Source organism: Ochlerotatus camptorhynchus, unplaced genomic scaffold (assembly GCF_037179485.1).
Source record: "Ochlerotatus camptorhynchus isolate MF236.1 unplaced genomic scaffold, CSIRO-AGI_Acam_v1.1 ptg000428l, whole genome shotgun sequence".
Lineage (NCBI taxonomy): Eukaryota > Metazoa > Arthropoda > Insecta > Diptera > Culicidae > Ochlerotatus > Ochlerotatus camptorhynchus.
In genome coordinates, this window is record NW_027040914.1 from 309,893 (window position 1) to 321,003 (window position 11,111).

The window sequence follows — 11,111 nt, forward strand, 5'->3', positions numbered from 1 at the left end:
TATTAGTAGAACTCTATTAGATTTACACTTGAATGCATTGAGATTATTTTTTTTTTTTTCTCTTCTTGTAAACATTGAATATTGGAAAAGGTTCTAGAACACACCTTACTTGTTACTAGTGTTATGCAACTTGATTATATGATTATGTTTTCCGATATCAGTTCATTATATCAGGCACTTACTATCGCTTCCCTTTTTGTTCTGCAAACCGGCAACGACGACGATGACGACTACGTTCTCGTCGTTACAGCACGGCGACTCACTTAGGGCTTCACAGCATCTACGGTCATCTTGAGGCCGTTGTAGGCCCAGTTTAAGTCCTCGATGAGGCCTGCCGACCTTATCCTCAGGGCAGCTCCTGCTGCCAGGTTGTATACCGCTTCAAAGATTGCACGCTTCGCGGCCATCACTTCCACAGATAGTTTTTTTGTCTCTACGGGAAATTCGTTCCCAAAACTTTTTTTTTTTCGCGTTCAAATTGCTCTATCGCTTGAGCAACTATAAAGAAATCGATACTGTCCACATGTTCAATGTTTTTTTTTTTTTTTTATTTTTGTTCACTTTGTCTTTTACGGTTCGCCTTTTTTTTTTTTCCATGCGCACTCGTGGGGTGGTGGTTTATTGTAAATTTCAGCTTCCACTGGACTTTAGCCGCACTTCCAATAGCACTTCGTAAGATTTCCCAGCAGTGGCTTCAAATATTTTTCCTTGCACTTGAATATCGGTCAAAGTTTTGTCAATTTACTTATTGAGAGGAGTCCATCTTCAAACCTTAAACTTGCGCATTCACACGGCGTGCCGCCCTCTCGGCAACGCGCTCAGTGTTGTGGCGGTTGATCTTCGCTACTCCTTTGAAAATCAAATAGCCAGCGGCAAAGACCGCCATGGCACACAGAGCCACTGTTTGGGTTGTATGATGTCCACACTGGGGCTGTGGCTGTCCCCCACTCGCGGCGGCTGGTGCGGCGACGATTTCGTCCGCACTGAACCAACCCATATTGTCACTCGCGGTTTCGTTTGATTACTAAATTTTTTCCACTGTTTTCACTAATTTAACGACCATCTATCAGGCTTGGCTGTTGTAATTGTAGTTTATTGGCCTGTTAATCACAGAAACTTTCTTTTCGCGACCGGTTGGTTTTCTGCCGCATCGCATCGCAGTGCACTCGCTGTTCGAACTCGATCAAACACACTTTGTGTTCGTCATTAATTATCACTTTTCGTCGCGGCGGCGGTAGCGTTCAATTAACGGCACACAATTTGCAGCACTCATCTACTGTTCCTTAGAGCTCCTGGCAGGATTGCCATGAAAAGTTGTTCCTCTATCTGTTAGTATTAGCCACTTGGCTTTCGGTATGATAAAATCAACTCAACTGCTCGCCTCCGTGTCAGAACTAAGAATCATTTTATTACTTCTCTCTTATGCTAACTTAACCTACCTAGCGGTGGCGGACGTGACCCTTTCTGCTGGATCAGCACAAACTGCGTTCGCTGCCCGAGTGGCGTGATCGCGTTTATGCTGACCTTTTTGTTTACATACATTTTATCGTCCGTCTGCGCATTGCTTGCGCAGGGCCGTATCCACCACATCCTTCTTGAGGACCATAAACTGTCCAGCCAAGCCTGGATTTGATAGCTATCGGCTCTCCTGGTTGACCGATTCGGGATTCGATGGGTGCGAACAAGTGTAGATGTTTCAAACCTATCAATATTTTCGGTGAGTCGTTCGTGTATTCAGCCAACGGAAGGTTTCGAAGATGGCTGTACCGCTCCACCAATTCCCGGTAGTTCAACGACTGTACAGGCAACTTGAGCTCCTCCACTGTGTGGACCTTTTCCATCGAAAACAGTTCCTTCGATCCGACGGCAGAAATTGTCAGATTCAGCACCATTGACTCCCGTTCTAACTTCGTCATTCCAGCTGTCCACGTTACACGTAGTGGCTGTGGTTTCCCAGTCGCCTTCAACTGGTTCGTGATGGAGCTTTCCACCAACGAGAAAGAACTACCCTCGTCGAGAAAGGCCATTGTGTTAATTGATTTCCCTCCGAAGGTCAACGTCACTGGAATCATCCGGAAAATTATCGGTAGCTGCTGATTCGCACTGTGAGCATTGCAGTCCGATCGCATTTCAGCTAGCTGCTGATGAAGCATAGTATTGTGTTGCCCTTGACACCTCTCAACCTTACACCGAATGTTCGCTTTGCACCTACTCTTCCCATAGGCATTTAGGCATGATCGACATAGATCGAACCGATCAACAACCTCCAGGCGTTGTTGAACTCCCATCTTTCGAAATTCGTCGCAGTTTCTCAGCCGATGATCAGTACGCCCACACGTTGGACACGGCGTTCTTGAATACTCCGGTTTTTTCGGTGATTCTTCGCTGTGTGAGTTGATGTGGCTCTCGTACTCTTTCGATCTTCCTCCTTTGGCTTTAGCGGAACGATTACCGGTTGGATTCAATGGTGCTTCAACGATTCCAGTCACTTCACTGGCAGTAGATACCAGTTCAGACAAGAAGTCAGCTAATGTCCGAAGCGTAACTCTCTCGTGTTGTCTCTTAAACCGAACCCAGTCCATTTTTGTCCCAGGTGGTAGTTTATCGACCAGCTCCTGCACGGAGATGAAAAACAACCCAAAATTAAGTACTTTTCCCTCAATTCCGGGGTTCAGCCCAATAACCCAAATTTGAGTAAATCGCATATAGTAGTTTCCATTTAACACCAGCAAAAAAAATTACCTACTCTTAAGTATATTCTACCCAAAATTAAGTTTAATTCACGCAAATTTGAGAATATGCAATTTACTCAAAAGTAGCTTATTGGGCTGAAATATATCGTTGGGTCGAATCTCTCGTTCCTTTTTTGACAACAATAACGAGTGCAAGTGAGAGGCTGAAGTCAATATTAAGTAAAAAGAACTCAAATTTTGGGTAGTATTTTTTCTCCGTGATGGATGAGCAGAGGATTCACCAGGTGGTCGTTAAGCTGTGTTGCTTCGAGATGGTCATATAATTGCTGGACCACCATCCCAAAGCTGATGAACGTACCCAGTCGGTCCGCTTTCGGTGGATCTGCTTTTCTCACCTTCACCAGCAACGTGCTCAGCAGCTGTTCCGGCCTCCCGTACAACATCCGCAACGTTTCGACGATTTGCGGAACTGCTTCTGGCAATAACATCCGACTGCAAACTGCCTCCCGTGCAGGCCCTCTCAAACTCTCCTGCAAACGAGCAAGGTTCTCCAAATCTGAAAACCCGCAAGCCTTCGTCGTGGTGTTGAAACTGCTGATGAAAATTGGCCACTCGTCCGGCCGACCGGTAAATGTTGGCAGCTTTCGTGAAAAGAAAGGTTTTCTTCATCCGTTTTATTCTTACGCTTACTTTTCTTCTGATCCTTGTCTTCATCCTCTTCTTCTGAACCCGTACTGCTACTGTCCTCGTTGGAATCGCTTGATTGTCCATCGTTCGAACTAGCGTCGCCACTATCGCTTTCCTCCTCTTCTTTCTTCGCAGCCTGCTTCGCAACGGGTACCATCTTGACCTTCATTTTCTTCTTCTTCATCTCATCCTTGGACGTAGATGGCTTTGGATCTATTATTGGAGTGGAACTTGCTGGTACTTTTCCTTCTACTTCCTTTATTCCTTTGGGAGTTTCACGCTTCTTCTTCTTTTTCTCCAGTTTCTCCACTTCAATTTCCCTCCGCTTTCTGCCTTCGCTAAGTTCGTCGAGTTCCTTCTGCAGCTGTTTTTTCTCCATTTCTTTCTTCTTTTGAAACTTCCTCTCCGAAGCAATCTTCATTTGCATGATTTGCTTCTCCAAAGTCCACTGCATTTCCATCTCCTCGTTTACCAGCTCCATCTTCGCTTTAGCCAATGCCAGCTTCTGCTCCATTTTCCTCTTCAGACACTCTTTCTCCTTCTTCACTGCTTCCATTGCTTTCGCAATCTCTTTCTCGTCATCCGGGGTAGATTTCGCACTGGCCTTCGCTTCTTTCGGTTTGTGTTGGTCATCAACACTATCGTCAACGGGAATAGCGTCATCGTCATCTTCCGATTCACTATCATCCGTCTCTTCACCCTGGCACGTAGAACATCTCCATTTCTCATCGTATTCAACGGCCGTTCCAACTCCGGCACAACTGAAGTGGAACCATTTCTTGCAGCTTTCACAAAACACCATCTGATCCTCGTCATGGTCCGGACGGGTACAAATCGCGCAGTTGTATGCCGTCTCGTCCGGGTTGAGGTTAGATTCGTCCCCTTTATTAATACTCATTTTTGAGGATGTTCGGATCAGTTAAAAACTAAATTTTTGCAGCAGTGTTGTTTTCACACAGCTCAAAAATGAGTAGTTTTTCCTGAACAAATCAGTCCTCTATATGCTGTCTCTTCTTAGCAGCTATACTGCCTTTATTGCTCCGTTATAAGGTATTTCCCACTATATTTTCCTTATTTCAACAATATATTTTCACTTGTAAAAGCCACTAATTATATTATAAGATTTACTTCCCAACAAACAATTTTAGCTGCAGATTAGCTTATACAGACAAAATTTGCCTTATTTATGCAGCTAATTTTTGCCAATATAAGCTAAGCTGCAGCTAAAATTGTTTGTTGGGTTATTACCTCTTTGGGTCTATATAATTTTCCACGTTTGTTTTGATTCCCGAACATTATGATAATCCTTTTAGGTCGGCTACTTGCAGTTAGGTACCATAGAGGTAACTCTAAGACTAGAAGGTCCCGAAATAACATGCTCAACTTTTTGGCTCAGCTCTGGTACTCTCTTCGGTCCCAAGCTAATCGATTCACCCCTCGAAACATAGGAAAAACCAATAACCCCTCATTTTATCTGTCAAACTTTCATAGCGATTCAAAACAAACATTGCGTAGTACTAGAATTTCGACTAGAATGGGGTACATTAATCGATTTGCTTGGAACCAATAGGCTAGTCAAGTAGTGAGCCAATTTAAAATCGTTAGTTTCATATTGATTGTTGTAGGTACGCTCCAACGGTTGTGCGTGTATTTGTAGCTGCGCGTTCGGTGGTGACGTCACCGGTGCCTCAACATACTATATACAAATTGCTTATCAAAGCATGTTCTGATAAATTACATTTTTGTGCAAATTTAGTTTTAATTTCGTTAATTCTGGAATCTATTTTGGCAATGCCTGCCTCTTCGTGTAAATTTGTTATTCTAGTGTCGAAAGGACGATCAAGTACCATCCTCAGCACTCTATTCTGAGCGACCTGAATTTTGTTCCTGTGAGTTTGTGCACATGATTCCCACACAGGAACTGTGTAGAGGATCGCAGGTGCTATTATTTGTTTGTAGACAGCCAGTTTGTTCACCCTTGAGGCATTGATTTTGATTTTCCACGTGGTGGCATAATCAGCAAAGGCGTTAAGGCATCGTTGAAGTTTGTTCGTTATTTCGCGAGGCATCCTTCCTTTGACGGCTATTGCGGTATCATCTGCGAACAGGAAAAACACGCAACCGTCATCGAGGGGAGGAATGTCGGAAGTATAAATGCTGTAAAGCAAGGGGCCCAGCAGACTGCCTTGCGGGACTCCTGCTGGGATGGAAAACGTGTCTGAGAGACAACCATTCAACAATACATTAAACGACCTTTGCTGGAGGTAGTTACGGGTGATTTTAACCAGATGTAATGGGAAGTTGAAGTTACAAAGCTTGTACACAAGTCCGTCATGCCAAACATTGTCAAACGCCTTTTCAACGTCTAACAATGCCATGACTGTGGACTTGGATACAGCCTTGTTACTTCGGATGTTAGTCATCACCCGTACTAGCTGATGAGTGCCCCTTCCTGAACCCGAACTGTTCCGGTAGGAGAATGTTTTGCTCCACGACAAACTTGAGCAAACGATTGAGAATGAGTTTCTCGAACAATTTGCTCAGCGCTGAAAGGAGGCTGATTGGTCTGTAGCTTGAAGCTATGGTGTATACCACCCTCAAAACGATTAGCTAACGATTCTGTGTAGCACTCGAAGAATGAATGTTTGTATGAGTATAATTGAAATGAACGCAATGATTGTAAACAATAAATAAACACAGCGAGCTGGCACTCGAGAGAAGTTTTCTGTAGACTGCAGAACGAACAACACTTGTTTTTTATTCCTCCGACTCATCTTGTAGAATTCCTTTAAATTATAGTTAAAAGTATTAGTAGAAACTAATGGATATAAAAGTGGCGACGAGGATGGGATTTGGATTGCGTGTAAAAAGATTATATACTATGTGCATTAGTGCTGAAGAAGCTTTACTTTGCCTCTATCGTCTACCGACCGGCTTAAATCTACGGTATGGCTGCGGAGCTGCATCGGTGGCTTAACCGTCCGTTTGAAGCCAACTGGCTGCTAAATGAAAACGAGTAGGGGAATTACCAGATTGCAACATTGTACGGAAGATTGAGATGGAATTTCATCAGCCCTGGCTTGCAGTAAGGCATAAAGTTATCATTTGTTTGTTGTTTTGGTAAGACCAAGGGTAAGATATCATCATGGTGGGTGAGTAAGAAGACTATTTGCGAGAAAATTAATGTCTTATAAAAAAGTGACGACCGCAATGACTGCAGCATAAATGTGTTTAAAGCACCATTTTCTTTTTGGTAGTGATGTATTATGGACGATGAGAGATAAAGACTGAAAAGAGGAATTGTTAATACAAAAATGGACAAACGACAGTATTCTATATGGACAAAGTTTGAAGAAGTTCAAGACAATAATAATAGAGTGGGTTGCTTTTGTTTCTTTTGTTTAGGTTTGCATGTGTGGAATTCCACAACGGCCAACTGGCTGATTGTTGTGATCCAGCTGGATATACATGTGTGATGCAATGGTGGATTGTGGCTAAGGTGAATCGTTTTCCCGCTTGATGAATATGTTTTTTTTTTTTTCTTCTTTATTATAGAGATTTTTAGCCTGAGGCTAGTTCATCTCTTACTTGATGAATATGGAGGATGCTCGAAGCGGTGCTGGACGGAAACATCCGTATATGGACACCAAGCAGTTCGTTTTTTTTTATATAGGTCAATTGTGCCAACGGGGGTGCCCTTTTAGACGATAATAATGTCCATGAAAGTGTTTTTTGTGAACGCCAATGGGCGGACTAGAACCGTAAATTTACTTACCGCGCATGAGAAATAATCAAGTTGCCTTTGATTTTGAAGATCTCCTTATTGAGCTGATTGATTAAAAACGAATATTAAAATACGTAGTCTACGTTCGAATATTATAATTTTTGAAGTAATAGATAATCTTAAGGGAGAAGAACTATGGTGTATACCACCCTCAAAACGATAAGCTAACGATTCTGTGTAGCACTCGAAGAATGAATGTTTGTATGAGTATCATTGAAATGAACGCAATGATTGTAAACAATAAATAAACACAGCGAGCTGGCACTCGAGAGAAGTTTTCTGTAGACTGCAGAACGAACAACACTTGTTTTTTATTCCTCCGACTCATCTTGTAGAATTCCTTTAAATTATAGTTAAAAGTATTAGTAGAAACTAATGGATATAAAAGAAGCTAGCGTTGGGTCCTTCCCGGGTTTGCGGATAGGTATGATTTTCGCTGTCTTCCAGATACTTGCGAAGTAGTGCAGTTCCAAGCATCTGTTGAAGACAGCAGCCAGCAGAGAGTGAACCTTCATGTTGAGATTTTTCAACACTAGGTTGAATATTCCGTCAAACCCGGGGGCCTTCATGTTTTTGGTGCATTTCAGCGCTGAGCAAATCTGTTCCACTGTGATTCTATCCTCCGGAGGGATGGCACAAGGGGAGGAATCAAGATTGAGTACGCATTGCTCAACCTAAACTTCGAGCGGACTTTGGATGTTGGAGCCAAGCAAGTGCGATTTGGCAATATGCTCACCCGCATTTGCTTTCTCCTGAGGGGTGATTTTGAGCCGATCGTCATCATTTTCATCTTTGAGTGGTGGAATGGGTTTAGGGTGCGTCTTTAAGACCTTGGAAACTTTCCAGAATGGTCTGGAGCGGTCGGACAAGCCGCCCGAAACTTTCATTCCGGAGTGAGACCATTCTGGAAGCAATCTCCTTGTTCAGATCGGCCATTTCACTTTTTCTCGCTAGATCTCCAGTCCTCTGAAACTGGCGTCTACGAACATTTCTCAGGCGAATTAAGAGTTGGGTGTGGGAATCAATGGCAATAAACTTACCCCTCACAGGAACTCGTCGGACGCACGCCTCGTCAGCCACGGTTATGGCTTGGTGGAGTCCCTCCAACGCTCGGTCGATGTCCTCCACGGTGTCAAGCGGCGGGTTGTCGATGATGTGGCTGTCTACCACGCGTCCAAACTGAGCCCAGTTTACGCGATGATAGTCCTTGCGCAGGCTTGAAGCAGGAGCCACGTTGCAGCACAGTTCAGCCACCACCGGTTGGTGGTCGGAGCTGAGTTCGTTCAAGGCTACCGGCTTGGACAAGCCGATATTTGTCAGGAACAGGTCTAGCGTCGATGGGTTGCCCGCCGGTGAGATAAATGTTGGCTCATCCGAAAACCAAACAGAGTACAGCCCATGCTGTGAGTGGTCGAACAGCAGACGACCGTTCTGGTTCTGCTGGTAGTTCCGCCAGGCCTCATGGCGAGCATTTAGATCTCCTCCAACTACGAAGCGGGAACCGGTACGGGTGATGGTGGACAGGTCCTTCTTGAATTTAGCCGCTAGTCCACTGCTAGCGACACACTGTCGAGGGCAGTTGACGGCGATGAACTGGACGTATCCAGTCGACGACTCAACCTTCACACCAAGAGCCTCGATGATAGAGGTGCGGATATGGGACAGAGTGTGGTATTTTATTCCTTTCTTGACGACGACCGCAACCTGTTGTGGTCAGGCAACCAGAAGCTGTCGCCTGACTTCAGATGGGTCTCGGTTAAAAGGCCCACGTTGATGCTGTGCTTGCGGAGGAAGTCGGCAAGCTCAATCTTTTTTGCTCTTACAGAGCAAGCATTCCAGGTGACGATAGTTAGCGGTTTAGACGCCATACTGGATGATGAACTTACCGAGCACTTGAATCTGTTCGGGCTTATTGCGGCACTTACGAAGAGCACCGGAAATGTTGACGAAAATTTCCATCAGTTCATCCGCTGAGAACATATCGGGGTTGTTGTTTTGCGCTGTTGGTTGTATCCAGAATCCAGGAGGGGATGGAGAGCTTTGGCCAGCAGAATCACCGGAAGCTACTTGAGGGGAGGGCGGGTTGCACCCGCGAATTCGCTTGTCTTTGCTGGGGAGCACGAAGAGGCAGAAAATCCTCCGTCCTGAATGCTGGGGTTTTGTCCTTCTTGCGTACTGGTTGATTGTTGCTTGACACCTGGTTTCGGATGCGTTTGAAGCCCTCGCGTTTGGAGCACTGTCTGTCGGAACCTTGATGTGCACCACCACAGTTAGCGCATTTTATCGCCACTGCTCCATCCGCAGGGCAGTTGGAAGTGACGTGTTCTTGAGCGCAGTTGCTGCAGCGTGGCTTGATGTTGCAGTTGCGGGTACCGTGTCCAAAATTGAGGCACCGCTGACACTGCGTTACGTCACGATGGCCGCCACGGTATGGCTCCCACCGTACGATGATGGAGTAGATCTATCGGATGACTTGCAGCTGTTGCTGCTAGGGTGGGGTATCTAGGGGGCTACCAGGACAAACACCTAGGCGGGTGGCTAATACAACAACCTCTTTTAATGGCTAGCAGAGCTGGAGAACTATTTCTGAGTCTCAAGGTCGGATAAGGTGTAGTAGAAAGAAGCTGGTGAAATACAATTTTACCATTTATTTCCGTAATTTAACATGGTGTGTGTGTGGGGGGGGGGGGGATTTCAAGGGTGTGTGGAGACCTGCTAGGTACCATTTGGGGTGGAACTCAAATCCTAATCTTCCCGAGTCCAACCTCGGTATCGTCGAGAGGCCAGTTCTCCACCAAAAGTTACCCTCACAACTAACGGGTCCTGACTCTCTCTCTCTCTCTATCCACTCCTACTACCACGACACTCTTACTCTTCTTCAATAAACTTTTAACGGGTTTTAGCTTATGTAACTGCTCTTGTTTGAGTTTACTTGGCAAGTGGTGGAAGAAGTTTTTGTACTACTCGCCGTTCCCTTTCTCAGTACTCTTATCTTCCACTGAACTCCAATTGTTGGCTCATCACCTATCCCAGCAGTTGGTAGTAAACTGTGGTACTGTATAATGTACTAAAACTAGGTTGTCAAACTGGCAATTATTATTTAAATTCAAATGGACATGCAGAATACGATAAACATACAGAAATACATCAAAAAATGTTACAAACGGTAACACAGCGCATTGAGCGTCACTGTCCCTTTCTGGAAGTGCACCAGGAAGAGACAATCCGGGTAAGTCTTCACGTCATCACTTCATTCGGGCACGTCATTCGGAAGACAGCGATTGGGGCTAGCTTGTACCGGTTGATTTCAGCTTCGACCATCTTGGGGTCGAAGTTTGGTAGACCCCTGATGACTACCTTGAAGGGCTTCTCACCGGGTATGTCGTGCGTGAAGAATTCCGCCTTGGTATCCTTCAGGTATTTCACGGCCACTTCGTACTCCGCTTTCGTTCGGAGCATAACCTTGGTGCCGATCCTGCCGAGCTTAAACTCAGCTGCAACGCCCAGCGATGAGAGATCGCCAATCAGCGTGTTGAGTGGTACTTGCTTCACCACCAGTGGAGGAAGCTTCATTTTTGCTGCACTCGGGCTGGCAGCAGTTTCGTTGTCGACGGCGTCACCGAAATCACCAATGACGCTGACGTTTGTCGCGGTGGCATCGTCCCGTCCACTCGCACCATCGGATTGGCCTTGATTTTTCTTCCTCTTCTTTAACCGCTTCACCGTGGCTGAGGTTGTATTCCCTACATCGGTGGGAAGAGTAGCGTACCTATTCAAAATGGGCACACTCAAGCTATCCTCACTGCTGTTCTTCTTCTCCGTTCTCTCTCGGAGCCTGCTCCGGGAGCGCTGTCTTCCCATCACACGAAGCGACCGACACTACTGACGACGCGATTAAACCGACAATCAATACGAAACTAACGATTTTAAATTGGCTCACTACTCGA